General features: G+C 40.5%; 1 long non-coding RNA gene and 1 other non-coding gene across 2 annotated transcripts in view; both read left to right on the top strand.

Annotated features, from left to right (window-relative positions):
* The window catches only part of LOC114811115, an 89782-nt gene that overhangs the window by 8354 nt on the left and 54103 nt on the right, over window positions 1-27325 (top strand). The window lies entirely within an intron of this gene.
* LOC114811742 lies at window positions 12556-12693 on the top strand. The gene has a single exon (XR_003759438.1). It is a non-coding gene; the product is annotated as a small nucleolar RNA SNORA7 (small nucleolar RNA).

The following is a 27325-nucleotide window of genomic DNA, read 5'->3' as shown; positions in this document are numbered from 1 at the left end:
TGATCCAGTGGAAAGAGCACGGACTTGGGAGTCAGAGGATCAAGGCTCTAATTCTGCTTAATCCAGTTGCCTGCTGTGTAATCTTGGGCAAGTCACTTTAGTTCTCTGTGCTTCAGTTTCCTCAACTGTAAAATGGGGATTAAATCCTCCTGGCTCTTACTTTGACTGTGAGCCCCTTGCAGGGCAGAGACTGTGTCCACCCTGATTGACTTGTAACTATCCTGGTTCTTGGGACAGTGTTTGACACTTCACAAATACCATACAAAAATTACTGTACAGTTGAATTTGCATATATATAAAAGGGTTGAGAAAGAGTATAAATAAACACATAAGTGTTAGAGGTGGCTGTGGGGTTGGTAAGAGTTGGGAAGGCATGCTGGAGAAGGTGAGATTTTAGGTGAGCTGTGAACATGGAAAGAGCTGAGGTCATTCAATCCTTATCACAACTTTAGAACACTCAGTCTCTTTGTCCCTTCCAATCGTACCAAGTTGATTTCCTACTACAGTGCAGCCCACACATTTCACTCCTCTAATGCCAACCTACTAACCGTACCTCAGTCCCAGTTATCTTGGTGTCAACCCCTTGCTCAAGTCCTGCCTCTGGCTGAGAACACCCTCTGGCTGAGAACACCTTCTCCCTTCATCTTCAACAATAAATCTCCCCACCATCAAACCCTTATTCAAAGCATATCTCCTCCAAGAAGCTTCCCCTGATTAAGCCCTCATGTCTTCTTTCACCCTTCTGCATAACTCATGCACTTATATTTGCTTTTCTTTCTTCATCCCACCCCCAGCCCCGTAGCACTTAGGTACATATCCATAATTTATCCATTTACAATGCTGTCTCCCTCTCTAGACTGTAAGCTCATTGTGGGCAGGGAATGTGTCTACCAACTCTGTTATATTGTACTCTCCCAAGTGCTTAGCATAGTGTTCTGCACCCAGTAAATGTTCAGTAAATATTATTGATTGATTGAGGCAGAGAGAAGCAAATGACTTGCCCAAGGTCTCACAGTAAACAAGTGGCAGAGCTGGGATTAAGGAAAATGGGATGGCAAGAGTGAGGAAAGGAGAGAGAGAGAGAAGAGGAGGAGGAGGGGAGGGGGAAGGGGGAGAAAAAAATGAAAGGGTGAAAGTGTTGGTGGAGCATTGGAAGAGAATAATAATTATGGTACTTTGTTAATTGCTTACAAAGTATCAAGTACTGTTCTAAACCCTGGAATAGATACAAATTAATCAGGTTGGACACAATCCCTGTCCCATATGGGGTTCACACTCTTAATCCCTATTTACAGATGAGCTAACTGAGACCCAGAGAAGTTAAATGACTTGCCCAAGGTCACATAGCAGACGTGGTGGAACCGGGATTAGAACGTAGGTCTTTCTGACTTCCAGGCCAGTGCTTTAGCCACTATATGAATAGGAGGAAGGGAGTGTGGGTGAAATCCATACAAAGAAACAGGAATTTGAACACACAGGAAGAGGGGTGAGATGCAAGTGAGATGCAGATCCCCTGGGACTCCTCATTCCCCTGTACCTTCTGCCCTCAAATTCCACCAGGCTAGCTCTGGAAGCCAAGCTTGAACAGTAATTTTTAACCTTATCCCACTGAGATCACCCCTTTGCCATGCCATCTCTGCCATGGGACTTCCTTCCATCTGCTCCATGTGGTTTCCTTCCATCTTCCTGATGAGAAGAACAAAACTGATGACTAATGATTTATCATTAGTGAGAGCTTGGAGGGTATCATAGGATCTAATAGTACAGGCAGGTCTATGCACAGAAATGGAAAATCAAATAAAAAAGACCAGTATATTCTTTTGTCTTCAATTGTCACAGTTGGAATCCAAGGTGGTTACCAAATTGATTGTCTACATTGCTGTATTGGTCTTTCCAACCTTCTGATTGGCTTGAGTCCCGATCTTTCCACGGAAAATTACTCAACTAGATTGCAAGCTTCTTGAGCACAGTGATCCTGTCTACCAACTCTTTTGTATTGTACCCTCTTAAGCACTTACTACAGTGCTCCGTAAACATTAAGCACTTAGTAAATCCCACGGAGTGACTCAATAAAGCTCATAGGGGTTCTTGTACATTTTAATCAACATCAATGATGAATCATACTCAACCTCAAATAGCAGGGCAGGATTACCAATGAAGTCCAGATCCACAGTCTTCTCCTGAATTGAGACAATAAGTCTTAGCAACCTAGCAACGGTGGGCAGGCAGGAAACTGGATCAATCAATCCAGTAATGGTATTTACTGAGTGATTTTGTTTTGCAGAGCAGTGAACTAAGGGCTTAGGAAAGTACAGTCGAGTTGGTATACCTGATTCCTGCTCATAGGACAGTTCAGGAGGGGAAGACAGGTGGTAAAATGGTCCATTCATTCATTCAAGTGTATTTATTGAGCACTTACTGTGTGCAGAGTATTGTACTAAGCCCTTGGGAAAATACAGTACAACAATAAACAGACACATCCACTGCCCACAACAAGCTTACAGTAAATAACAGAATATAGAAACCTCCACCAGTAAAAGAAAGAAACTTTAAAGTTTCTGGACTTAGTTCTCCCAACAGCTCTGGCAAGTGCATAGTACAGTGCTCTGCACATAGTAAATGCTCAGTAAATATTGACTGATTGAATAATTGATTGAATAATAATGGAATCAAGCAAGAAAGGAAACGATAGTATGCATTGAACACTTACGCTGTACAGAGCACTTAATACAGTGCAATGGGAGAGTACAATGTAATGGAGTTAGTGGACATGTTCCTGCCCATAAGGAGCTCATAGTCTAGAAAAGGAGACAGACAGTCAAATAAATTAAAGAAATGTGAATAAGTGTTGTGAGGCTGAGAGTGGGGTGACTATCAAATGCTTAAAGGGCGCAGATCGAATTGCCTAGGCAGTGAAGTAGGGAAAGAGAGGACTGAGAATGAGGGGTTAGTCAGGTAAGGTCTCTTGGAGGAAATGTGATTTTAGTCAGGCTTTGAAGGTGGGAGGAGTGGTGGTTTGTCTTAAGAAAGGGGAAAGGAGTTCCACGCCAGAGGGTGGATATGGGCAATAGGTCCATGGTAAGATAGACAAGGTTGTTGTACAGTGAGTCAGTTGTCATTAGAGGAGCGAAGTGTGTGGGTTGGGTTGTAGTAGGAAATCAGTGAGGTAAGGTAGGACAGGGTGAGCTGATTAGAAGCTTTAAAGCTGGTGGTAAGGAGTTTTTGTTTGACAAAATTTAATGAGTTATGGTATAGATGACTGAAAAATATCACTATGGCTGATATTTTGCAATGCAAATGCCTATATTATTGTAATATTTACAGCCAGCTGAATGTTTTTACACCTTTTCCACTCATTGTTACTTTACTATATTGTCTTGTAGAATCAATATCTGCCTGCAAGGAGGTTGCGGTCTCCAGGGAGAGACAGACATAAAATAGATTAGGTGTAGGGGTAATAGAGGAGTATAAGTAGAGAAGTAAATATTATGCTATAAGGATAGTTGCATAAGTATTGTGGGCCTGGGATAAATATCAAAGTGCCTACGGAGCACACAGCCAAGTTCATCTTGACCAATGGTACATACTTATATGCAAACAATTTGCCCCATACTGAATGTATTTGTGCAAACTTGGACTTTGTGTTATTCCAAGACAGACTCACGCTGCTGGAAAAACATTCCCCAGCCTTGCCATTTTGTTATATTTGAATTTGTAATGAAAGCCCATATGAATGGAAGTACTGATGACTTGACCCATGTTTCAAGCAAGCATCTGTTTCTTCTTACACTGGGTTATGTTTTATCCTGACATAAGTATGCTGTGGAAAAAAACATTCCTTAATTTTTCAATAGTGCAATGAAAACATATGTTATTGCAGGACTAACTACATATGTATATTTGCGTACGTGTATATAATATATCTGCACTAGGAATAGATTACACTGCTAATATTTGCACAGCACAACTTAACTCTCTTATCACTGCCAATTGTCTTCCCAATAAGGAATCTGTTGTATTATACTCTTGCAAATACTTAGTAGAGTGCTCTGCAAACAATGAGTTTTCAATAAATACCATTGATTGACTGATTAATTGATCAAATGTGAAAAGCAAGTTGGCAGGCAGAAAGTGGTAGCATGTTGTGAAATATGGCAAAAGGATACTTATATACATGAGGCAATTATGGAATAAGTGATGTTGTCCTGTAGCATCATGAAACAGGAGGTTGCCTTGATAGCCACTGTAGTCTTCGTCACCTACATTAGCCGTTTTCCAGGATTCCTTCTGGACCTCTCAATCTCAGAAAATGTTCTATTATGTTTCTTCAGTAAGAAACTCCTTTCCATTGGCTTTAAAACACTCACTCACCTTGCCCTCTTCTGCCTTACCTCACTGTTCTCTTACTCAACCCAGCCCGCACACTTCACATTCCCAACACCAACCTACTCACTACACTTCAGTCTTGTCTATCTGGCCACTGACCTCTCGTTCACATTCCGACTCTGGCCTGGGGTGCTCTCCCCCTTCATATTCAGCGCATAGAAAGTGCTTGACACATAGTACGCGCTTAACAAATACCATCATTATTATTATCCAACACACGATCACTCTGCCCACCGTCAAAACCTTATTGAAAGCACACCTCCCCCAGGAGGCCTTCCCCGACTAAGCCCTCACTTTCTCTTCTCCCACTCTCTTCCACGTCACCCTTGCACTTGGATTTGTTCCCTTTATTCATCCCACCCTCAGCCCCACAACGCTTAGATACATATCCAAAATGCATTTATTCATAGTAATATCTGTCTCCTCCTTTACACTGTAAGCTTATTGTGGGCAGGGCATGTGTTTATCAACTCTGTTTTACTCTACTCTCCCAAGTGCTTAGTAAAGTGCTCTGCACACAGTAAGTGTTCAATAAATATGGTTGCTTAACTGATTGATTGAGAAACCTTTCCCACTGATGGCAGTGCCACAGCAGGCATCTCTCTACTTGCAGGCCTGGGTTTAAAATCCGGATCCTAGATTCCCAGTACTCGGCTCCTTCTCTAAGGAATCAGTCTATGGTACTAAGAGTCTATCTGTAGAAACAATTAGAGAGTTAAGGTAATTATTTGGGATCCAGGACAAAAAAAGTAATTCTAAAGTTAAAAAGAACAATTTTGAATGCATTTATTTTTACTAGATAATTTAAGCCATTCTTTCTGCACAAAAACACTTTACCAGTTCATTTCTTGATTCTCCACTTCACATATTTGGGCACAGATTATAATTCCAGTTCTGATCCAGATTTGATAGGCTGAAGCAATTACATCATTTCAAAGAGCAATAGATTACTGATATGCCATTGATAAGGAAGCACCTGTTACCTTATAGTAATCAACTTCTTATTCTCAGCTAGTCATCTAAGCCATGCTACAGAAACTAGACAGTCCTCTAGACTGTAAATTCATTGTGGGCAGGGAATGTCACTGTTTATTGTTGTATTGTACTTTCCCAAGTGCTTAGTACAGTGCTTTGCACAAAGTAAGTGCTCGGTAAATATGATTGAATGAATGAATGAACGAACTAGGGCTTTTGCAGTAGAATTGAACCCAAGGGTGGAAATGACCCAAAGTTAATCAAGCAGTCAATCAATGAATCGTGTTTATTGAGTGTTTACTGTGTGTAGACTAAAGTGCTAAGCACTGTACTAAACGAAACACAACATTATGAAAGACCCAAACCCTGCCCACAACTAGCTGACAGTCTACATCTGGAACGTCCCAGAAGGCTGTGAGAATTAGCTGGGTTAACTTGTATCTATCCACAAGTTAAGTTAGAAGAGTGTGTGGAGCAAAGTAAGAGCTTAATAAATACCAATTTTTTTTAGCCTATATTTATCTGTCCTTCATACCAGAGAATGAATGTTTGCAAGGGCTGATACGTGTTAGCCTCAATTATCTGTACAGAGCTGAAGTGGTTTAGGTATTTTATATTAAATATCCAGAGAGATATCAAAAGTGAAATGTGGGCCTGAATTATTTTCTGAAGAGACTAATGAACAAATAATTCAGAAGCAAAAAAGAAGATTGACCCCAATTATCCAGACAATTCCAGTACCATTTTTATTCTTTGAAATATTAGGATGTCTTAATTCTTTCTTTCATGCTGTATGAATAGAACTGTCAGTGGGCAAGATGAGCCCAGGGGAAGGTTGAAATGGCAATTGATTTAGAGAGAATGGGTTGAGGAAACGTTCCTCGCTTTGAAGACTTATTTTCTGATTATCAAGAATCAGGGGCTAGGAAAAAATACAAAACAAAAAATATAACACAACTCATTTAATCAAATTGTATTTCCCAATTATTTTGTTCAAATTTTGTTAGGATTGTAGAAGTTTTGAATGTGAGTCCCTTTTTTTCTTGTTGAAAGAAAAAATTTATCTGAGCAGATTTGGTAATCCTTAACCTGACGATAAAAGGAACATCCTGAGCTCCTGCACCTTGTAGTCATTGCCACGAAACACTCAAATATTCACCATGTACAGATCAGTGTAGATCTATTTGGAAGAGGAAAACGTAACTAAACCCAGTCTGAGATAGGAATTGTGGTAAAAGAATAGACAATTTTGAAAGGGGGTGGTTATTTTGAAGTAGCATGGCCTAGTGCAAAGACCCCAGGCCTGGAACTCAGAGGACCTGCATTCTAATTCTGGCTCCACCACTTGTTTGCTGTGTAACTTTGGGCAAATCATTTAACTTTTCTGTGCCTTGGTCATCTCATCTGTACATTGGGGATTGAGACTGTGAGCCCCATGTGGAACATGGACTGTGTCCAAACTGATTACCTTACATCTACCCAGGTGCAGTGCCTAGTAAATAAAGATCTATAACTACCAAATAAACAACCAACAATAACAAAGGCCACTTTAAAAAACATATTTGTGTATCTTGAAAGATTAGAATATGTAATCCAGGGGTACACTTGATTTGCTGGATACATATGCCAGGGGAGGGAGAGGAGAGAATAGATGTAATAACAATGATAATAATAATAATCATGGTATTTGTTAAGTTCTTACTGTGTGTTAAGCACTGCACTAAGCGCTGGGATAGATACAAGATAATCAGGCCCCACAAATGGCTCACAGTCTGAGTAGGTAGAACTACCTTCTTACCTAGTCATTGATTTGGCAACACAAGACCAACGTGAGGCACGGTGGGAGAGAGGCATGACATAGCCAGCGAGAGGTATCTTGTAGGAATCCTTTGTCCACTAGATTTTAAGGCCCTGAAGGGTAGGGACTTCTTTCAGTTCCACTTAGTGTTTCCCCAAGAACCTAGTTCAGTACTCTGGAGATGTTCAATAAATACTGACGATGATGAAGATAAGTAAAAAGAGGGAGGGGCAGCTGAAAATATTTAAAGAATGGGGAGTCCTCGGACACCATGGAAATAGAAGTGAGTTTGCAGGGGTTGACTGGAGCACTCTCAGGTTTAGACTCTCCTGTTTCAATCAGTGCTATTTATTGAGCACTTACTTTGTGCAGAGCACTATATTAAGCTTTTGGGAGAGTACATTACAACAAATTTGGTAGGCCCATTTCCTGCCCAGAGAACATATGGTTCATCAGAAATGCACATATTTCTTCCTTGTTTAACTGAAAGAAATTTAAATCCATAATATAAAAACTGAAATAAGTACATTGAAAAAACACTTGATTTAAGAGAGCAAATTATTAATTGGTGGTTTTATTGAGCAGAGAGTGTTCTTCGTGGTTGGGAGAGTGCCATATGATGAAATTGGAAGACACATTCCCTGCCCACCAGTAGCTGACCAGTCTGAGAAAGCAAATATTAAAATAAAATATGGGCACACACGTAAATACTATGTGCCCTAGGGTGGGATGAATATCAAATGCTTAAAGAATACAGATCCAAGTGCATTTTTTTGTGGTATTTAAGAGCTTACTGTGAGCCAGGCACTATACTAAACAATGGGGCAGATACAAGCTAATCAGTTTGGATGCAGTCCATGTCCCACTTGGGGCTCTCAGTCTTAATCCCCACGTTACAGATGATGTAACTGAGGCTCAGAGAAGTTGTCATTTGCCCAAGGTAACACAAAAAACAAGTGACAGAGCTGGAATTAGAACGCAGCCCCTTCTCACTCCCAGATCTGTATTCTATCCATTAAACCATGCTGCTTTTCTAAAAATAATAATAATTATTATTATTATGATACTTGATAAGTGTTTACTCTGTGCCAAACACTGTTCTAAGCACTGGGGTGGATTCAAGTTGACCAGGTTGGACACAGTCCCTGTCCCTCATGGAGCTCTCTTTCTTAATCCCCATTTTACAGATGAGGTAATGGAGGTACAGAGAAGGTAAGTGATTTACCCAAGGTCAGACAGTAGACAAGTGGTGGAACCGGGATTAAAATCCAGGACCTTCTGACTCCCAGGTTTGTGCTATTTCCACTAGTCCATGCTGCTTGCTTCTCTTGCAGGCCCTTGTTGTGCTGGTCCCCAGTGAAACCTGTAATATCAAGTATAGCAGAAGCAGCACTGAGCTTCTCCCATTATCCAGCGACGTGGCACAAGCACACGATGCTTGAAAATAGAATGTAGTTGGAAAGTGTGGGAATAGGAGGAAGGGCAGTGGAGACTAGAAGGAATTTTTTTTTATGTTATTGTCTAAGTGCTTACTATGTGCCAGGTGCCGTTCTAAGCACTGAAAGCTGTTGAGGAAAATGGCTTGAGAAAGGAAAGTTTTTTGTAGAGAATGATGAGATAGATAGCTTGGGCTGACTGAAGAGAGAAGGTCCACTAGGTTTAGCAAGACAGCCATCGAAGAGCCTTAAAGTTGGGAGACACTCTAGGGTTGTTGGGGAGATGTGATGTGATCTAAGGAAGGAAGTAATGTTTCACTCCTGTTTAAATTGGGCAGTAAGTATAGATCTTTATTTATAATAATTGTGGTATTGTTATACGCATTTACTCTGGCACAAGCACTGTATTAAGCACTGGGGTAGATACAAGATAATCAGGTCACAGATGGAGCTCAAAGTCTAGGTAGGAGAGAGAACAAGTATCAAATCCCTATTCTGCAGATAAGGGAATGGAGGCACAGAGAAGTGAAGTGACTTGACCAAGTTGATACAACGATTATTTTGAGAAGCCAAGATTAGAAGACATGTCCTCTAACTCTCAGACCCATGCTATTTCCATGAGACCACCTGCTTCCCACGGTGAACAGCTTCTATGCAGTGTTTGGCACATTAGCAGAGTCCTATAATGATTACTAATACTTCTTGGCTTCTGTCTAGGCTAATATTTGCTGACTTTTTTAGTATGACTGATGACACTCATCAGCATCAATAATATTTAATCCTTGCCTTTGTTGTGCAGAAAACTATCCTAAGTGCCTGAGAACATATATTGAAAGGAAGTGACAGTCCTTGCCTTTGAGGATTTTGCAGCTTTATGGGGGTGACATAAATGGACACAAATTGCCAAATACACAGCAGGTTAAAATAGTATGAGCACTGAGGGAGATGACAAACATAAACAATTGAATTAGATTAATTTAACAGTAATAAATTAATTTAACAGTAATAAACAACAGCCACACCAGAGAACAGAAGTGGCTGATGGGGTAGTCTGACCAGTAAGATGGAGGGAGTGAGAAGTAGCACGGGGGAGTGAGAAGTAGCATGGCCTAGAGGATAGAGCATGGCCCGGGATTCTGAAGGTCATGGGTTCTAATCCCATCTGTGCCTCTTGTCTGCTGTGTGACCTTGGTCAAGTCACTTCACTTCTCAGTGCCTCGGTTACATCATCTGTAAAATGGTGATGGAGAATGTGAGCCCCACATGGGTCAGGGATGGTATCCAACCCGATGTTCTTGTATCTACCCTAGCACTTAGTACAGTGCCTGGCACGTAGTAGGTGCTTAACAAATGCCACAATCATTATTATTATTATTAATAACTTTTTGGTGATGTGCTTTTTTAGGAGGACTTTGAAAGTCAGAAGGGATGTAGAGGATATAATTGGGCAGATGTGATTGAAGAGGGAGTTTCACACAGTGGAAAGGATTTGAGCAATGGGGTGAGTTCAGGAAAGTGGCAAACAAGGCACAATTAATAATAATGATGATAATGTTGGTATTTGTTAAGTGGTTACTATGTAAGTGCAAGTGTACTTGGAGAAGCAGCGTGGCTCAGTGGAAAGAGCATGGGCTTGGGAGTCAGAGGTCATGTGTTCAAATCCTGACTTGGCCACTTATCAGGGGTGTGACTGTGGGCAAGTCACTTAACTTCTCTGTGCCTCAGTTATCTAATCTGTAAAATGGGGACTAACTGTGAGCCTCACATGGGACAACCTGATTACCCTGTATCTACCCCAGCGCTTAGAACAGTGCTCTGCACATAGTAAGTGCTTAACAAATACCAACATTATTATTATTATTTACTATGAGCAGAGCACTATTCTAAGTGCTGGAGTAGATATAGGGTAATCAGGTTGTCCCAAGTAGGGCTCACAGTCTTAATCCCCATTTTACAGATGAGCTAACTGAGGCACAGAGAAGTTAAGTGACTTGCCCACAGTCACACAGTTGACAAGTGGCAGAGTTGGAATTCGAACCCATGACCTCTGACTCCCAAGCCTGGGTTCTTTCCACTGAGCTATGCTTCTTCTCTAGCTGTGCTGCTTCTCTAGATGAATTGCGAGGAGCAAAGAGTGGGAGAGGTGCAAAGTGAGAGAGTAGAGTCCAATATGTTAGCAGTGAACTTCGAAATGTTGTGTCAAGTTTCTTTAGTTTTTTTTTCATCTTAAATCTAGAGTGTTTTTCTAGTGACTTATAGTGAATGTCAACCTGTTACAGATTATCAAGAGTTTGTGCTCATAGATTCTCTATTCTCAGTGCAAGCTTGTGCAGGCTGCTTGACAGTACAGAAATGGCGCTCTGGACAAAAGCATCATTTTCATCTGCACACGCACTTAATCTTGTCATCTAAACAAGGACTATTTATTGCGTTGGTATGGGGAAAAGACATGCACACAGATCACAACTGAGATTACGAAAGTCATTTTACCATGGCTCTCTCCGGAATTCATATGAGAGTCATTTTTTAGCCTATCTTATTAGTGTAGATATAAACTTGGGGCCTAGCAATGAGACCAGTGATTAATTCATGCAGCCACTCATTATTGAGAATGGTTAGAGAAGAACTACATGGAAGTGTTCATTATATCTATATATAATATCTATACAATATATATACAATAAACATATTGTATACATTTTGATTATGTGGATTTCAGTGCATTTAATAAAATGTATAAACTTTATCATTAATATATAAGATTCATAGAGAGTCAAGGAGGGAAAGCACCTCTTATCTATACTTATTAATAATAGAGTTAGTGAAGGACCATTTGGAAGCATTTATTATCATGTTATGTATTTGTAAACACATTTTATACATTTTAGGGATGTGAATTTCAATGCATTTAATACAATTTTGTATGAACTTTATCATTCATATTTAAAATTCAAAGGGAGTCAAGGAGGGGAAGTACATTTTATCTAGGCCATGGTCTATCCAATTTATAACACTCATTCATGTTTTATTAAGAAGTGTACATCTTGCTTTATGGGTTTTGTTTTTTTTAGAAAGGCAGTTTTAGCTAAATAGTTTGGCTTTCCAATCATTTTTGATATGTTTCTGAGCTTTCTATTTTAATCACAAATGTAAAATTTCCAATTCCTCTTGAACATGTTAAATAGAAAATATAAACTAATAGAGCATTTCAAATATAAATAGTCTATGGACAACACATCGTGTGAACTGGGCTGGTGGGATATGCTCACCTGCTACTCCCAGACTTCAATCCTTCTGAGGTTTCAAAGCTATCTATTATTGAAACAAGCCCCGATGTAATGTGCATTTGTTTTGCTCATACTGCAAGAGAGGAAAAGTAAAGAAGTTAACTGCCACCGAAAGGTAGAGCCTAATCTGGGAAAATACATTTAGTATGAGAGGAGATTGGATTTACAGACTCTAGTGACTGAAAAGGGAATATGCTGGCAAGTGAGAACCCTGAGGTACTATCCATGCAATATGATTTAGGGAAGAAGGAGGGCAGTGGTAAAAGCCGATGATTAAGCTCCAGGATTTTTCTTACTCTCCTCCAATCTTTAGGCCTGCTTCTTTTTTGGAATGCCTGGGACCTGGAATTGTTTTTGGATGCCTGGGAACATTTAACAAATAGGGCTTCTGAGGTTGATGATGGATCAGGATCTAATACAGGGTGAGGGTTTTTTTTTCTGTGTAACTCCATGAACTGAGCCTAAGTTTAACTCACCCCTGGATGAGCAGTTACTGTCAGATCACTAGGAGTTGCATTGTGCATTTACCTGCAATCAGTCAATCAAGCATATTAATTGAGTGCTTACTGAGTTCAGAGCACTGTACTAAGCGCTTGGGAGAATGTAATATAGCATTCTGCTGCAATGAGTTAACCTCTGAATGAGTGAATTTAGCACTAATACCCTTGGAAGTCTCCTCTCAGGATCGCACCTGGAGAGCCTCCAGTACTCTACCAGTCTCGGCTGCGGGAGGGAGAGTCAAGCAGAGGCAAATCCATTCCATTCCTAGGTTGGGCTGAGGCTAGAGAGTGGAAGGCAGTTTGCTACAAGTCAGAACCCGCCTGTGCTATGCATCAGCGGCATGGGAGAGAATCGACAGCGGACACTCAAGTTTACTGTGCGAAGAAGGCAATGGTAAACCACTTTTGTATTTTTATCAAGAAAACTCTATGGATACACTACCAGAACTATTGCAGATGGAGAGTGGGGCGTTCTGGGAGAGATGTGTCTGTGGAGTCACTACAGGTTGGAGTCGACCTGTCAGTCTAAGACCTTTAGAAACTATATATTTGACGGCTTTCCTACTGAGTTAGATACAACTATCCCCAGTGTCCTCAACTCCTCCCTACCCACTGAAGTAAACTCCCTCAGTTACCCTCCTTCTGCCAAACTTATACAAACCCGCAGCCTAAGCTAATCTTCACAGTACACTTCCTCTGCTCTTGGGCATGACTGCAGAGCTCTCCTGGTGGAAGTCCAGACACAAGACTGACCTAGCCCAGTTCAAACTCATCTTCTCATGTATCCAGCAACTGTGCTTTTTAAGCCATATTAACTTCCATGGCCATTGTCCAGACCGGCTCATTCAGACGTTTAACACCCTTCTCAAACACCCACCTCCCCTGTCTCTTGCCCTTAAGAGCCTCACCACCTATTTGATAGATAAAATTGAAACCATCAGGTATGGTCCCACTAAAATCTCCCTAGTACCTCTCCACTCCTAACCTCCTCCTGTCCCCTCCTCAGATCTTCCTTCCTTCCTTCCCAGCAATATCTCAAGGGGTTCAATCAGCTGTACTTCTTCTTCTGTGTGTAAGGCACTCTGCTAAGTGCTCAGGAGAGTACAACACAACATTAGAGCAGACACATTTCCTGACGACAATGAGCTTTCATCCTATTAATCTTCTCCTTCCACCTGCACCTCCAATCCCATCCCCTTGAATCTAATTAAAACACCCACCCTCTCCCTTCTTCCCTCCCTGACTGCCATCTTCAACCACTCAACTGCCAGTGGCTCCTTCTCCACCATTTTCAAACATACCTATGTATCCCTTAACCTAAAAAAAACCCTCCCTTGACCCAATGGCACCCTTCACATATTTCTTCATTTCCCTCCTATCATTGCTTTCCAAACTCCTTGTGTGACTCTTTATCCAGTCTGCTTCCAATTCTCCTTGAATCTCTTCCATTTCTCTCCTTCACCCTCTACTATCTGGCTTCCTTCCCCTTTGCTCCCCATAAGGTCACCAGGGACCTTTTTCTTTCAAAATCCAATAATAATAATAATAATGTTGGTATTTGTTAAGCGCTTACTATTTGCAAAGCACTGTTCTAATAGGGAGGATACAAGGTGATGAGGTCGTCTCATGTGGGACTCACAGTCTACATCCTCAGATGAGGTAACTGAGGCCCAGAGAAGTTAAGTGACTTACCCAAAGTCATACAGCTGACAAGTGGCGGAATCTGGATTAGAACCCATGACCTCTGACTCCCAAGCCCAGGCTCTTTGTGCTGAGCCACGCTGCTTCTCTACTCCAATAACCTCTACTGCAACCTAATCCTCCTCAACCCCTTAAACTGCCTTTAACACTGTGGACCATTCCCCTTCTCCCTGAAACACTATCCAACCTTGGCTTCAGGCAATGTCCTCTCCTGATCCTCCTATCTTTCTTAGCCTCTAGGCTCACTGACTCCTAGTGGTAGCTTGTTAGAGTCTAACTCTCTATTCATTTTCTTACCATCCTACCCCAATTCCCAAGACAGTCTATGAATACTGAAATGTCTTCACTGTTCAAAATCTGCATGGTTCTTTTATTTATGAATTGGAGAGTGTTCACCAAACTTTTATTTTGTAAGCAATGATCTAACGAAGCATTGAAAGAAAAAGATAATATGGAGCAAAGTACTCCATGTAGACAACCTGATCACATTGTATCCTCCCCAGTGCTTAGAACAGTGCTTTGCACTTAACAAATGCCATCATTATTATTATCATTACTCATCAACCTCCTAAAATATTCAGGGGAAGAAATTTTTCAATCTTTCAATTAGTACACAAGCAATTCATCTGAATAGAAGGGTTTTCAAGTTGTGGTTCTTTGCAAATCTAGTCAGGGTGATTTTTTAAGCTAATTTCAAGCTCACTTTGCTGTGGTATTGAGCCTCACATTACGAGGGACCTTTTCTCTACTTTTATACATACATATGCATATTTGAGCATGTGAAACAGCTGTTCTGGTTCCGGACATTTTGTGGTTGGGGTTGCTCTCCTTTTGATGTAAGAGACTGTATAGTAACAAAACTATTACTTTTCCACATAACTAATTTTAGAGGACTGCATAGAAAATTTCAGATATGCTTCAGTTTTACTTCTAAAATCTTTTTTTCCCTTAAAAGGGTCAGTGAAATGTAACAACCTTGAAAGATTCTCTGTTATTTAGGTTCAACCATCAGGCTCTAAAATATTCACCATCCTACAGGATTTTCATCAGCTGCTCTCATATTAACCATCATTTCAAGTGATGATACCTTGGATGGCTGTGAACTCAGTAGCCTGAAGTATTCTTGCTTCGCTATTCCATTGTAGTTCCGAGGACACAGCATTAGTTTTGATTATAATTCATACCCTCCTGTCGCCTGGGTGGTATGGCCTTGATTGGCATGGTTGCTCAGTACTTTTTTTGAGATCATATATCAAAAAATTTTTTATTTTTGGAGAGTCCATATTAGCATCAGTGTTACGTCCTATTCAAATCCTTAGTTTTCATTTAAATGCTCTTGTTTATGAAAGTTGAACAGGGATAGAAACTCTCCCCAAGGAAGCAGTTATATTGAATAATTTGAATGAGTATGCTATAGCTGAAAAAGAGCTTAGTTTATAATTGTTGAACATAGCTACATTAGCTAGGGTATTTGGAGGAAATAATCTTTTATTTGAAAATGCCGTTCCCACAAGAACCACCCTAAAGCTATTTCCCTGACCTAGTGATTCCACAGTTATGAGTGCAAAAGCAATATTAGAGGCTCCATGGCTCAAGTCCCATCCCTAAGCCGGCCCAGAAATGATGATGCCAGTACATCTTCCTGAATGAAGCAGATTGTCTGAGAATTCTCTACACTCTCAGCCCTGCCTCCTCTTGTTTCCAGAAGGTAGGGACAATAGAGGCCTCAGAACAGGCCCTGCTTCCCTGACAGACAAGAGACAGAGGGAGAACTCAGAATATTTCCAACTATGCTGCTGTCAAACGGACAAATTTCTGAGCTAATAATAGTAATAATAATAATGGTACTTATTAAGCACTTACTATGTGCCAGGCACTTTACTAAGTTCTGGGGTGGATACAAGCAAATCAACTAGGACAAACATTGCCTGCTCCATACGGGGCTCACTGTCTCAATCCCCATTTTATGGATGAGATAACTGAGACACAGATAAGTGAAGTGATTTGCCCAAGGTCACAGCAGACAAGAGCTGGAGTGAAGATTAGAACCCATGAGCAGAGAAGAAGTGTGGCTCAGTGGAAGGAGCATGGGCTTGGGAGTTAGAACCCAGAGGTCATGGGTTCTAATCCCCATTCTGCCACTTGTCAGATGTGTGACTTTGGGCAAGTCACTTAACTTCTTTGTGCCTCAGTTACCTCATCTCTAAAATGGGGATTAAGACTGTGAGCCCCACTTGGGACAACCTGATCACCTTGTATCCACCCCAGCACTTAGAACAGTGCTTCTCACATAGTAAGCGCTAAACAAATACCATCAATTTTTTTTTCTGACTCCCAGGCCTGCACTCTATCCACTAAGCCATGCTGCTTCTCTAATCAGAAGACAGCAAAAGAGCACACCCTAGCTAAACCTCCCTGTCCTCAAGAGAGCATCCAAAACATTACCCAATTCTTCTGTGCTCAACTGAAACAAGAAATGCAACCTAGAAAGGTTGAAAACATGGCTTCTGACTTTTACCCAGTTAAGAAACATAGGCTACAGTAGCTTATAATTTCTGAAACTGCTGGCTGGTTTGACAGAAGTCAATGACAGAAGTCTCAGAAAGACTAACCTCCCCCAAAAGCCCATTCTTAAGGAGTGAAACAGACTGAAGAATGCACCCCTGATGGGGAATATAGAAGGAGTGTATAAAGTGTGCATTCATTCAGTTGTATTTATTCAGTTGTATTTATTCAATTTTATTTATTGAGTGTTACTATGTGCAGAGCACTGTACTAAGCACTTGCACTAAGTGAATAACTTGAAGTAAGTGCATAACTCTATCTGGAATACTCTTTTCTCTCCTTTCATTCTTGATGCCTGTGAAATGTGGGATGTACAGGGAACTCTAAAGTCCGTAGGTTTGGATCATAGGAGACAACATGGAACTGTGAGTCAGAGAACCCACTTTTGAGTCCCAGTTTGTCTACTGGACCACTGTGTAAAAAATACCTTGGGTAGGTCATTTAACCTCTCTGTGTCTCAGTTTCATCATCCGTAAAATAAGAATAATATAGATTGTGAGCACAATCATTTACTAGTGTATATATTAGCATACTTTGTTACCCAAAGGAGGCATTCCCTAAAAGCTCAAATGCTTTTGGATTATTATTATTGATAAATGTCCTTCCTGCATTTTTTATCCTTTCTATTTCTTGGAGCAGCAAGAATAATAACTGGTATTAAGGGCTTACTATGTGTCAAGCACTGTAATAAACATTGGTGTAGATACAAAGCAATCAGTCTCATATGGAGCTCACAGTCTAAATAAGGAGAACAGGTATTGCATCACCATTTTGCATATGAGGAAACTGAGTCACATGGAGGTGCCCAAGGTCACACAACAGGCAAGTGGCGGAACTGCGATTAGAACCCAGATCTTCTGACTCCCAGGCCCATGCTCTTTCCAATAGGCAGTGCTTCTTCTTAGTTCTCTCATAACCTGAGTTTTAACCCCGCATGTTAGATAGAAAACCAGCAGGGAAATAGGGAATGTTATTCTGACAGTCCATATCTTATCCGGATAGAATATGAGGGGGTTTTGGGAAAGATGATTTTGCTGGTTGTCTGGGGAGCATGAAATCAAACCCTTCAGGTGATCGTCAAGGGGATAGTTACTGCTTGACTTAACAGAACTGGTGAAAGTTTCTATGGGAAGATGGCATAGAAGAAGAAAAAGATGGCAGAGAAGCAGCATGGTTCAGTGGAAAGAGAACGGGCTTGGGAGTCAGAGGTCATAGGTTCGAATCCCGGCTCCTCCACTTGTCAGCGGTGTGACTGTGGGCAAGTCACTTAACTTCTCTGTGCCTCAGTTACCTCATCTGGAAAATGGGGATGAAGACTGTGAGCCTCAAGTGGGACAACCTGATTACCCTGTACCTACCCCAGTGCTTAGAACAGTGCTCTGCATATAGTAAGTGCTTAACAAATACCAGCATCATGGAAAGATGGCTGACACAAAGTTTTTCTCTGTCTCTAAACCAGTGTTAAATCAATCTTGACCACAGGATTGGAAGATAAAGAGAAGGAATGTAAACCCTTTCTTATCAGGGAAGAGGGTGCTTCATTGACTGAGCAGTTCATTTCTCCATTCTTCCTCTTCATTACACTGGGAAACACCACTGAATAATTCATGCTTATTGTAAAGGGAATCCCTTGTCCCTAGCCCCTCACCATATTATTATAGGTGGTCTTAGTGAAGTTGAGTAGCCCCTTGCCTTCCTAGTAAAGTCCTGGTCAAACAGAGGGGTTAGTCAGTCTTCCCATGGTCCACCAATGCTAATCCCTTCTCTATCTGGGATCAGTGTTAGAGCTTCATGACATTCACTGGATGAGGAATACAAACGTGAACCTTTCTATCCTCATTGATTTCTAAAGTAATAAAAGGTGGAATTTATTCTGGCCAATCACTGGAGGTTAGTCCTATAAAAGTTCTGATAACCATGGCTGAAATAATTTTCTAGTGGAAAGCCAAGATCTCAAAGCGGGACTTGTACAACCCAGAGTTTCAGAAGGGGTGTGTGTGTCTATGCACGCTCCAGCCTCTGCATCAGAGAAAGCAGAGAATAGAGTTCAGCATCTCTACTTTAATGATAGATGCTCCAAAATCCAGTCGGGCCAATGGGAATTCTCATGTTTTTCCACCAGGTCTGGCTAGGCACAGGACTAGGACCCTCCTCCTCAAAAGCCCTTGCCAGCATATTTTCACTCCTCCTCTTGTTCATAGATGGCATTTCCTTTGAGGGTCACACTTTGGATTGGGGATCTGACTTGGTTTACTTCTCAAATCTCTTTGGATTTTTTGATCCCTGGTGTAAACTTCAGACCAGTGATTTAGGTGGTACACAGCTTCATGTAGATTGGCTGCAGAGCCTTAGAGAATATTCCCATAGTGCCAATTATCGATTTTTTGGTTGTAAAAATTACATCCCTGCATCATTCTACATTCAAAATGGATTCAAGTCAACCTGTAATGGGTTATACAGAAATTGATTCATTTGGGGGGCATCATTGCTCATTATGTGTCAGACTTAATTGTATTTCTTATGAATTACAAAAACAATATTTTTCTTAATCTGTTCATAAAAAGAGAACAAAAATCTCTGAATTACTGCTTAAGTCTGAGAGCAGTGGTTATTAAGCTTGTTTGATTTCTAAAGTGAATTAATACCACTCAAAAGGTCTTTGGAACCCAGCCATCAGTGTGAAGAGATTTAACAATTGATTCTGAGATTTGGGGGTGTATTCCCAAATGATGAATGGGCATAACAGAATTAGTCTTGTTTTAGGCAGTTTTTGAAATTGTTCGGAATTACACTTCTTTTATTTTTATATTTTGTGCAATCTAGTTTTTACTTAGGAGTCTAACAGTCCATGTCAGAAACGAGACTGCCGGGATGTCAAAGAAGTTAAAAAAGTAGGTGACTCAGTTAGTGAGATGCCCGCCGTTTGAAACAGCCCCTTTTCTGCTTCTCTTCAAAGGGGCTGAGCAGGTGGTGCCCAGGTCAAACATAATCCTTCACCAGAGACACATTGTAAAAACAGACTGGCTCTTTTGGATGCCTAAATTAATCTATGCTCTTGGACACTTTTCATTGGAGACAGGATCCTGGCCTTGTCCCTGCTTAGACAGTGCCAGCTTCTTCATTTTAGAGTTCCCTAGTCCACTGGAATCCTACTCGTTCCCATCTCACGAGTGGCTTTAGATTCTCTCTGGCATTTTTTTCCTTGGTGAAACCATCTTTTCTCTGGAGTTTTTTCACCTCTCTGAAGATATTAATTCAAAGCCTGGAAGTCTTTTAAGTTTTATTTAATTAAAGTTGAGATTTGGAGTCATAGTTTTTTAGGTTTTTTTTCCTCTAAATTTAAACAACAACCCTTAAGGCACTTGCTAGAAAATTTCAGGGTTTCTTTCCCCTGTTCCCACGCTTACCTCCTACTCCCTTTGCTCTTTTATGCTGCTCTGACAGTGACAGCTGCCACAGACTCCCAAAGCACTCACCCCCTGGAGATTTTACTGGCAAAGTCATGTATAAAAGCTCATTTATACTGCTTACTTCAGTGCAAAAGGGTTGTAATGCAACATCACTGAGATACCTGCAGGTCAGCTTAATTAGACACCATGACTAACAGATGGTTAGCAATTTTCATTTTAAAAATATGATTTTTTTCTTTCAAATTTGAAAACTTTTGCCTGATTAGAGTGGCTGTGCCCCCACCCATTCAATTTCCCTGTTTGTTTTTTTAGAGTTGACTTTTCATTTCATTTGTTCTCTCCATAAAACATTTGTTATTCCTTTCTGGTTTCTGTCACCCAGATTGGATATGAAAATATAGAAATTACTAGAGGGTGAGTCAACACACAGACTGATTGTTTTATCTCTTCAGTTAGCAGTTAAAATATATTGTCTAAAACAATGATTTCTTTTAGATTTTAAACATATTTGCATCTTCAGCTCTATTTAGAGAAAATAAACAGCTATAAGTCAGTGAAGAGTGCAGTTTTTATTGTTTTTATCTTTATTAAACATATGTAATATTCAGCTTTCAAATTGTATATGCAAATGAGAGAAAAACAAAGATTTAAAATAAGTGTCATTTTTATTTTGAGCATTCAAAATATATCAAACTTTCAGTTTTTACATATCTTGTATTTGAGGAAGAAGTAAGAGTTAAGAAAAAAATATTTTTCAATGAGGCCTAAAATTCCTCTTTTAGAATGTTGTTCTCAGTAGCAAATGTAGGTCTGGTTAGAAAGTTTATATGTTCAAAAGATAGTGGGAATGATTTTGCTTTACTTGCCGTTTTCCTTCTGGAAATTTTAGCCCAATAGTAGATTTGTATCACTTATCATCTAAATTATGTAAATCATATATTACAATAGTGAATCAGTATGCCTTAGGAGTAAATTGGACCTCTTTAGACTTGGGTACTGAAATCATGGCAGCTCAGAATGGAATAGACAAAAGAAAAGAATGAGGGAAAATTCATGTTATGGTTGTTCATTGATGACTATCATTCAACTTTACCATTAGGAGCTTATTGCCGCCAGCCTGAGTGACAGGAGAACATGACTTAAAACCATAAAATAAATTTGTATCCTGAGGAAATACTAATACATCAGGAGATTGTTCCACTGTCACAAAAGCTGAAAAGGAAAGTTCACTTTTCCAAGGTAGAATCTTGGCTTGTTTTTCAGTAACAGCAATGAATATCTGGTCTGATCAACTCTCCAAGTCATTAGCCTTCTTTACCACTCATCTCAGGCACCATGTGGTAACTGACTTCCAGAGCAATCAATGAGTGGTATGTATTCTACAGAAACACTCAGGGCATGTCACCCCCCTTCTCAAAAATCTCCAGTGGTTGCCTATCAACCTTCACATGAAGCAAAAACTCCTCATGCTTGGCTTCAAAGCTGTCCATCCCCTTGCCCCCTCCTCCTCATCTCCCTTCTCTCCTTCTACAGCCCAGCCCGCACATTCCACTCCTCTGCCGCTAACCTCCTTAATGTGCCTCATTCTTGCCTATCCCCCGTTGACCCCTGGCCCATGTCCTATCTCTGGCCTGGAATGCCCGCCCTCCTCACATCCACCAAACTATCTCTCTTCCCCCTTTAAAAGTCCTACTGAGAGCTCACTTTCTCCAGGAGGCCTTCCCAGACTGAGCCTCCCTTTTCCTCTGCCTCTCCTCCCCTCCCCATTGCCCCTACTCCCTCCCTCTGCTCTACCCCCTTCCCCACCCCACAACACTAATGTATATTAGTATATATTTATTATTCTATTTATTTCATTAATGATGTGTATATATCTATAATTCCATTTATTTTGTTGCTATTGATGTCTGTCTCCTTGTTTTGTTAACTGTCTCCCTGTTTCTAGACTGTGAGCCTGTTGTTGGGTAGGAATTGTCTCTATGTGTTGCCAAATTGTACTTTCCAAGCATTTAGTACAGTGCTCTGCACACAGTAAGTGCTCAATAAATATGACTGACAATGAATTAATGTATTGAGTGCTTACTGTGTGCAGAACACTGTATTAACAGTGTGTCTTAGTGGCAAGAGCACAGGCTTGGGAGTCAGAGGACATGGGTTCTAATCCCAGGCTGCACCACTTGTCTGCTTTATGACCTTGGACAAGCCACCTAACTTCTATGTGCCTCAGTTACCTCATCGTCAAATGGGAATTAAGACTGTGAGCCCCACATAGGACAAACTGATTACCTTGTATATACCCCAGTGCTTAGAACAGTGCTTGGTACATAGTATGCGTTTTAACAAATACCACTATTATCATTATTATCATTAAGTGCTTGGGAGAGTACAATATAACTATATAACAGAGTTGGTAGACATGATCCATGTCCAAAATGAGCTTATGGTTTAGAGGATCCACAAATTTAAAATGAATTGGCAAGACAGGCTCACCAAGGGATGCTGGGATGTGGTCAGTCCACCAGCATCAAAGCCCTGCTTAATGTATCCACCTTCACTGGTCAGGTTGTGTGAAGAGAATGGATGACAGCAGGATATCCAAACAAAGGCTATATTGTGAGTTGAACTGGGGAAAACTCTAAACAGAGTGGACTGAAGAGAGGCCGAAAAGATATGAGGATTTTAAACCTGAAATTATCTAGTAGAATCAAATGCAGGTGGGGAGACAGCGGGCAAAGATAGACCAATCTGGCAGAGGGCAATTAGAAATGGGGAGGCTCCCTTAGAACTAAGATTTCGGGAAGATCACTTCACTAAAGAAGAGAAATAAGAACGGTGCCAGATACTGAAGGTAGTAAGTGTGGTAATGTGAAAAGGAGCATTCCACTGTGAGTTAGATTGAGAGAGAAAAAAGTATCTTGAGAATCTGGAGCATTAAGGAATTAAATTTCAGAAGATCACAAAGCAGCTTTCGCTTCTTTGTTCTCCACCATTGATACCTAGATAATTATTTTATAAACCATTTTAAAATAAATGAGAGACTACCTTGGATTACATTTGGATTTATACCTGGCTTCTTGCTTGGAATACCCTCCTTCTTTTATCTGTCAGACAATTACTCTTCCCTAGTTCAAAGCCTTATTGAAGGCACATCTCCTCCAAGAGGTCTTCCCTGATTAAGCTCTCTTTTCCTTTTCTTCCACTTCCTCCTGCCCTTCTGGGTCACCCTGACTTGCTCTCTCTATTCACCACCCCCGACCCAGCCCCACAGCACTTAGGTACTCTCCATAAATTGTTTATTCATATTAATGTCTATCTCCACCTCTAGACTGTAAGGTCATTGTGGGCAGAAAATGTGTGTGTTAAATTATTTTGTAAGCTCCTAGACTCTTAGTACAGTGGCCTGTACACAGTAAACACTTAATAAATATGATCAATTGATTTTACCCTTTATTTAGACCATCCTCAACCCCACAGCACTTCTGTATATATATATATATATATATATATATATATATATATATATATATATATATATATAATTATTTTAATGTCATTCTCCTCCTTCTAGTTTGAAAGCCTCTTGTGGGGAGGGAATGTGTCTACTAACTCTGTTGTACTGTACTCTCCCAAGTACTTAGTACAGTGCTCTGCACACAATAAATGCTTAGTAAATACCAATGATTGATTGCTGGAGAAGTATTGTTGCCAGACAGAGGAAAGAACAACTTTTTGGTCTGCTTTGGGATGGAAGGAGCTGGGTTGGGGAGGGCTGAGGGAAAGCTCTGTACAAAGTAAATGCTCAGTAAATATGATTGATTGATTACTGAGGTTTTTGCTTCTTTGACGTCTTAGGGACTGATTCCTGTCTTGCCTTTCATCCTCAGACCTGCTTTCAAAGTCAGCTGTCAGGTGCTGAGGGAGACAGAGAAGGGAAAATAGGGTTCTGGCTTTTCACCCCAGGTTAACTTTCTTTTACTTTCAGGTAAAAAGAAACTTAGGAATAATGAAAGAACATTAAGGTCTCCCTGCCGAGTGCCCTTGTTTCATTGCTGAGTCAATTTGGCTTTAAGAAAAGGGAAAGGAGGACGTCAATGTGTTTTGTGAAGCCACTGGAATGCAATTAGGTTGCTGTGGAATTGTATAATTGTATTGAAACAAGAGGACACCTATTGGGAGTTATTTCTGAGTAGCAAATCCCATGCCCTCTAAGTATATTCCCGGATTTGGCAGTATGTTAACAAGAAATTGGCAGAAGCCAAAGATTGCAGAGGTTGATAGGTAAACAAAATGTATATTAAGCCAAGGTCCGTATGTGAATTTTTTAAACGTAGTAAGAATACATAACTCTGGAAACTTTACTCAAAAATTAATAGTCAATATTTTATTTGAATTCATCATTACCCAATGTGTCTTTGTTACATGCCTCTGGGTTCCCCTGAGACAAATTTTAGTGCTCCTAGGAGTCTACTGGGTGCTACATCCACTCTATTATTCTTACATTTTGAGAAAAACAGACATACCTGAGACACCTAGAGTAAGTGTCTATCAATAGAATGATATCATTATCAGCACTTAGGACAAGATGGCCATTCTTAGAAGTTCAGAGGTTCACCAATATCTTAAAATAAATGTCTTGTTACCACTGAAATGATGTTTTCACAGGTCACTGGAAAACCTGAAATCTAGAGAAATTTAATATTTTATAGGGAGAAGGGGTGGGGGCAAGGATTGTTTTATATATTTCAGCCCTGAAATACCTAAATTTTCCATAACTATTTTTGATTCCAGGTTGCTATGTAATTAGTAGCCTAGGCTGGGAAAAAAACAAAGACCTGGCTTCTGATATTCTGAATACAGTGTCATCTTGGTAGTTTTCAGTTTGCTTTTAGAAAATTCCATAGTAATGACCCAAACTAGCCATTCTCCATCTGCCTCCCTTCATACTCTCTGAAATGGAATTCATATTACTATGGTAACCATCATCTGACTATACATCCCAGAATACATCTGCAATATGACATCCTAAGTCACAGTCATTTGAGGATGAATATGAGTAAATTCATTGGATAGCTATGCCTTGATGGTTTCCTCACACAATTCAGGGTTCTGCTGTGGATTTACAAGTCTACAAAAGAATTTGCATAATAATACTCTATACGGTACTTGGGTACTTGGGCAACCATTCAATTATTCAGTCAATGGTATTTATTGAGTACTTACTGTGTGCAAAGCTTGGGAAGCAGCCTAGTGGAGGAAACAAACTTTAAGATAAATTACAGATAGGGGAAGTAACAGAGTATAAGGACATAAGTGTTTTGGAATTGGATGAGTAACTTAATTTTACTTTGTGCAGAGCACTGTACTAAGCGCTTGGAAAGTACAATACAGGGTAGCGGGCATACTGTACAGTACAGTACATGGTGCTTAGTGGGTAGAACCTAAATGCATAGGTGACACAGAAAGGAGAGAGAATAGGGTGGGGAGATGAGGAGTTAGTAAGGGAAGGCTTCCTGGATTTATGATATGATTTTAGTAGAGTTTTGAAGAGGGGAGGATGGTGGTCTGCCTGTTAAGATGGGGGAGGGAGTTCCAGGCAAGAAGAAGGACATGAGCTAAGGTTGGTGGTGAGAGAGATAAGATTGAGATTAGTAGGTTGGTGTTAGAAGAGCGAAGTGTGAGTAAAATGTGTGGGGTGCAGTGTTAGTAGGAGATTAGTGCTGTTGGGTAGGAGGGAGAGAGCTAATTAAGTGCTTTAACACTGATGGAGAAGAGTTTCCATTTAATGCGGAGATGGCTGAGCATCCACTGGAGTTTTGTGAGGAGTGAGGAGATGTGTGCAGAACTCATATTTAGAAAAATTATCCAGGCAACAGAATGACACATGGAATAGGTCAACCATAAAAGACAAATGATCCAGATGCCCCCATTTTACAGGTGAGGAAGCAGAGACATCGAGTTGCTGAGACTTGCCCTCGGCCCAAGTTAAATTCAACACTTTGCTTTCCCTCCTGCTATTCTCCAAGGCCCTCACCATGCTGGGCTCGCTCATTAATCCTCCTCCCTTCACTGTGCAGGGGGCAGGGGACCTGCTGAATTACCCTCATTTCTAGAGAGGATAATGAACTTTTCTACACATAAGTAGCTTGCCCCAGGTACTTCAAAGAGCCGTGGCAGAGTTCAGAATGGGATTTGAGTTCTGGTCTGACTTCAGTCAAAGTAATTCTCTCCAGTGTACCATTGTACCTTTACTAGTAGGGCAGATTTAAATCCAACCAGGATGAATTAATGTCTGTTTCCTAGATCATTTGGAAATATCTTCCTCTTGCCCATCCCTCTTTGGATGGCTCTGACAAACGGATAGCTAGGGGAGATATCATTTTCGGTGTATATGAAGTACCGATAGTGATATTAGCAGGAAAAAGTGAAATCAGTGCTTATCAGTGTAAACTAAGGAAATATATAAGGAAACTTTTAGACTTAGTTATATAATGAGAGATGATGCAGAGTTTACGTAGGAAGTTAATTGTATTTAAAAATAAGTTTTAGCAGTATATGAAAGCTTAAAGATTCCCCTGGTTGCCTGCCTTCACTATCTCCTGATATGGCTGCTGACACTGATGGGCAAAAAACCCAGCTGTGAGATGCTAGGTGGCTTCCAGCCTGGGACCCAGGAAATCTAGTTGATTTGGTTGTAATAATAATAATAATTATGGTACTTTCTTAACTGACATTTTCTAAGTGCTTCTTTTGTGCCAGGCACTGAATTAAGCACTGGGGTAGACCCAGGATCCATGTCCATGTCCTACATAGGACTCAGTCCTAATCCCCATTTTGCAGATGAGGTAACCGAGGCACAGAGAAGTTAAGTGACTTGCCCAAAGTCACGCATCAAATAAGTGACAGAGCTGGGCTTAGAACCCAGCTCCTCTGTCTCCTAGGCCCATGCTCTGTCCACTAGGCCATGCCATTGCTGGGGTAGATACAAGTTAATGAGGTTGGACACAGTTCCTGTCCCACGTGGGGGCTCATTGTCCAAGTAAGTAAGTATAGTCTTTGTTGTAGCAAGAAGCCAGTTCTGGTTGGTTCCCAGCCACACTATAAAGTCAGAGTGGCTTTGCCTAAATGAAATCTGGACTTAACGGTTCTGAGTTTTATGTAATGATAATGACAGAAATTCACTTAATTGCACTATCTAAAAAAAAAGCTTGCCATCTTCTGGCTGGCTTTCTTTGATACTGACTTAATCCGATTCAACTGAAAAAAGACA

This window comes from Ornithorhynchus anatinus, chromosome 4 (genome assembly GCF_004115215.2).
Source record: "Ornithorhynchus anatinus isolate Pmale09 chromosome 4, mOrnAna1.pri.v4, whole genome shotgun sequence".
In the NCBI taxonomy this organism is placed as follows: Eukaryota; Metazoa; Chordata; class Mammalia; order Monotremata; family Ornithorhynchidae; genus Ornithorhynchus; species Ornithorhynchus anatinus.
The sequence above is the reverse complement of the archived record's forward strand: the minus strand, read 5'-3'. Positions and strand labels throughout refer to the sequence as shown.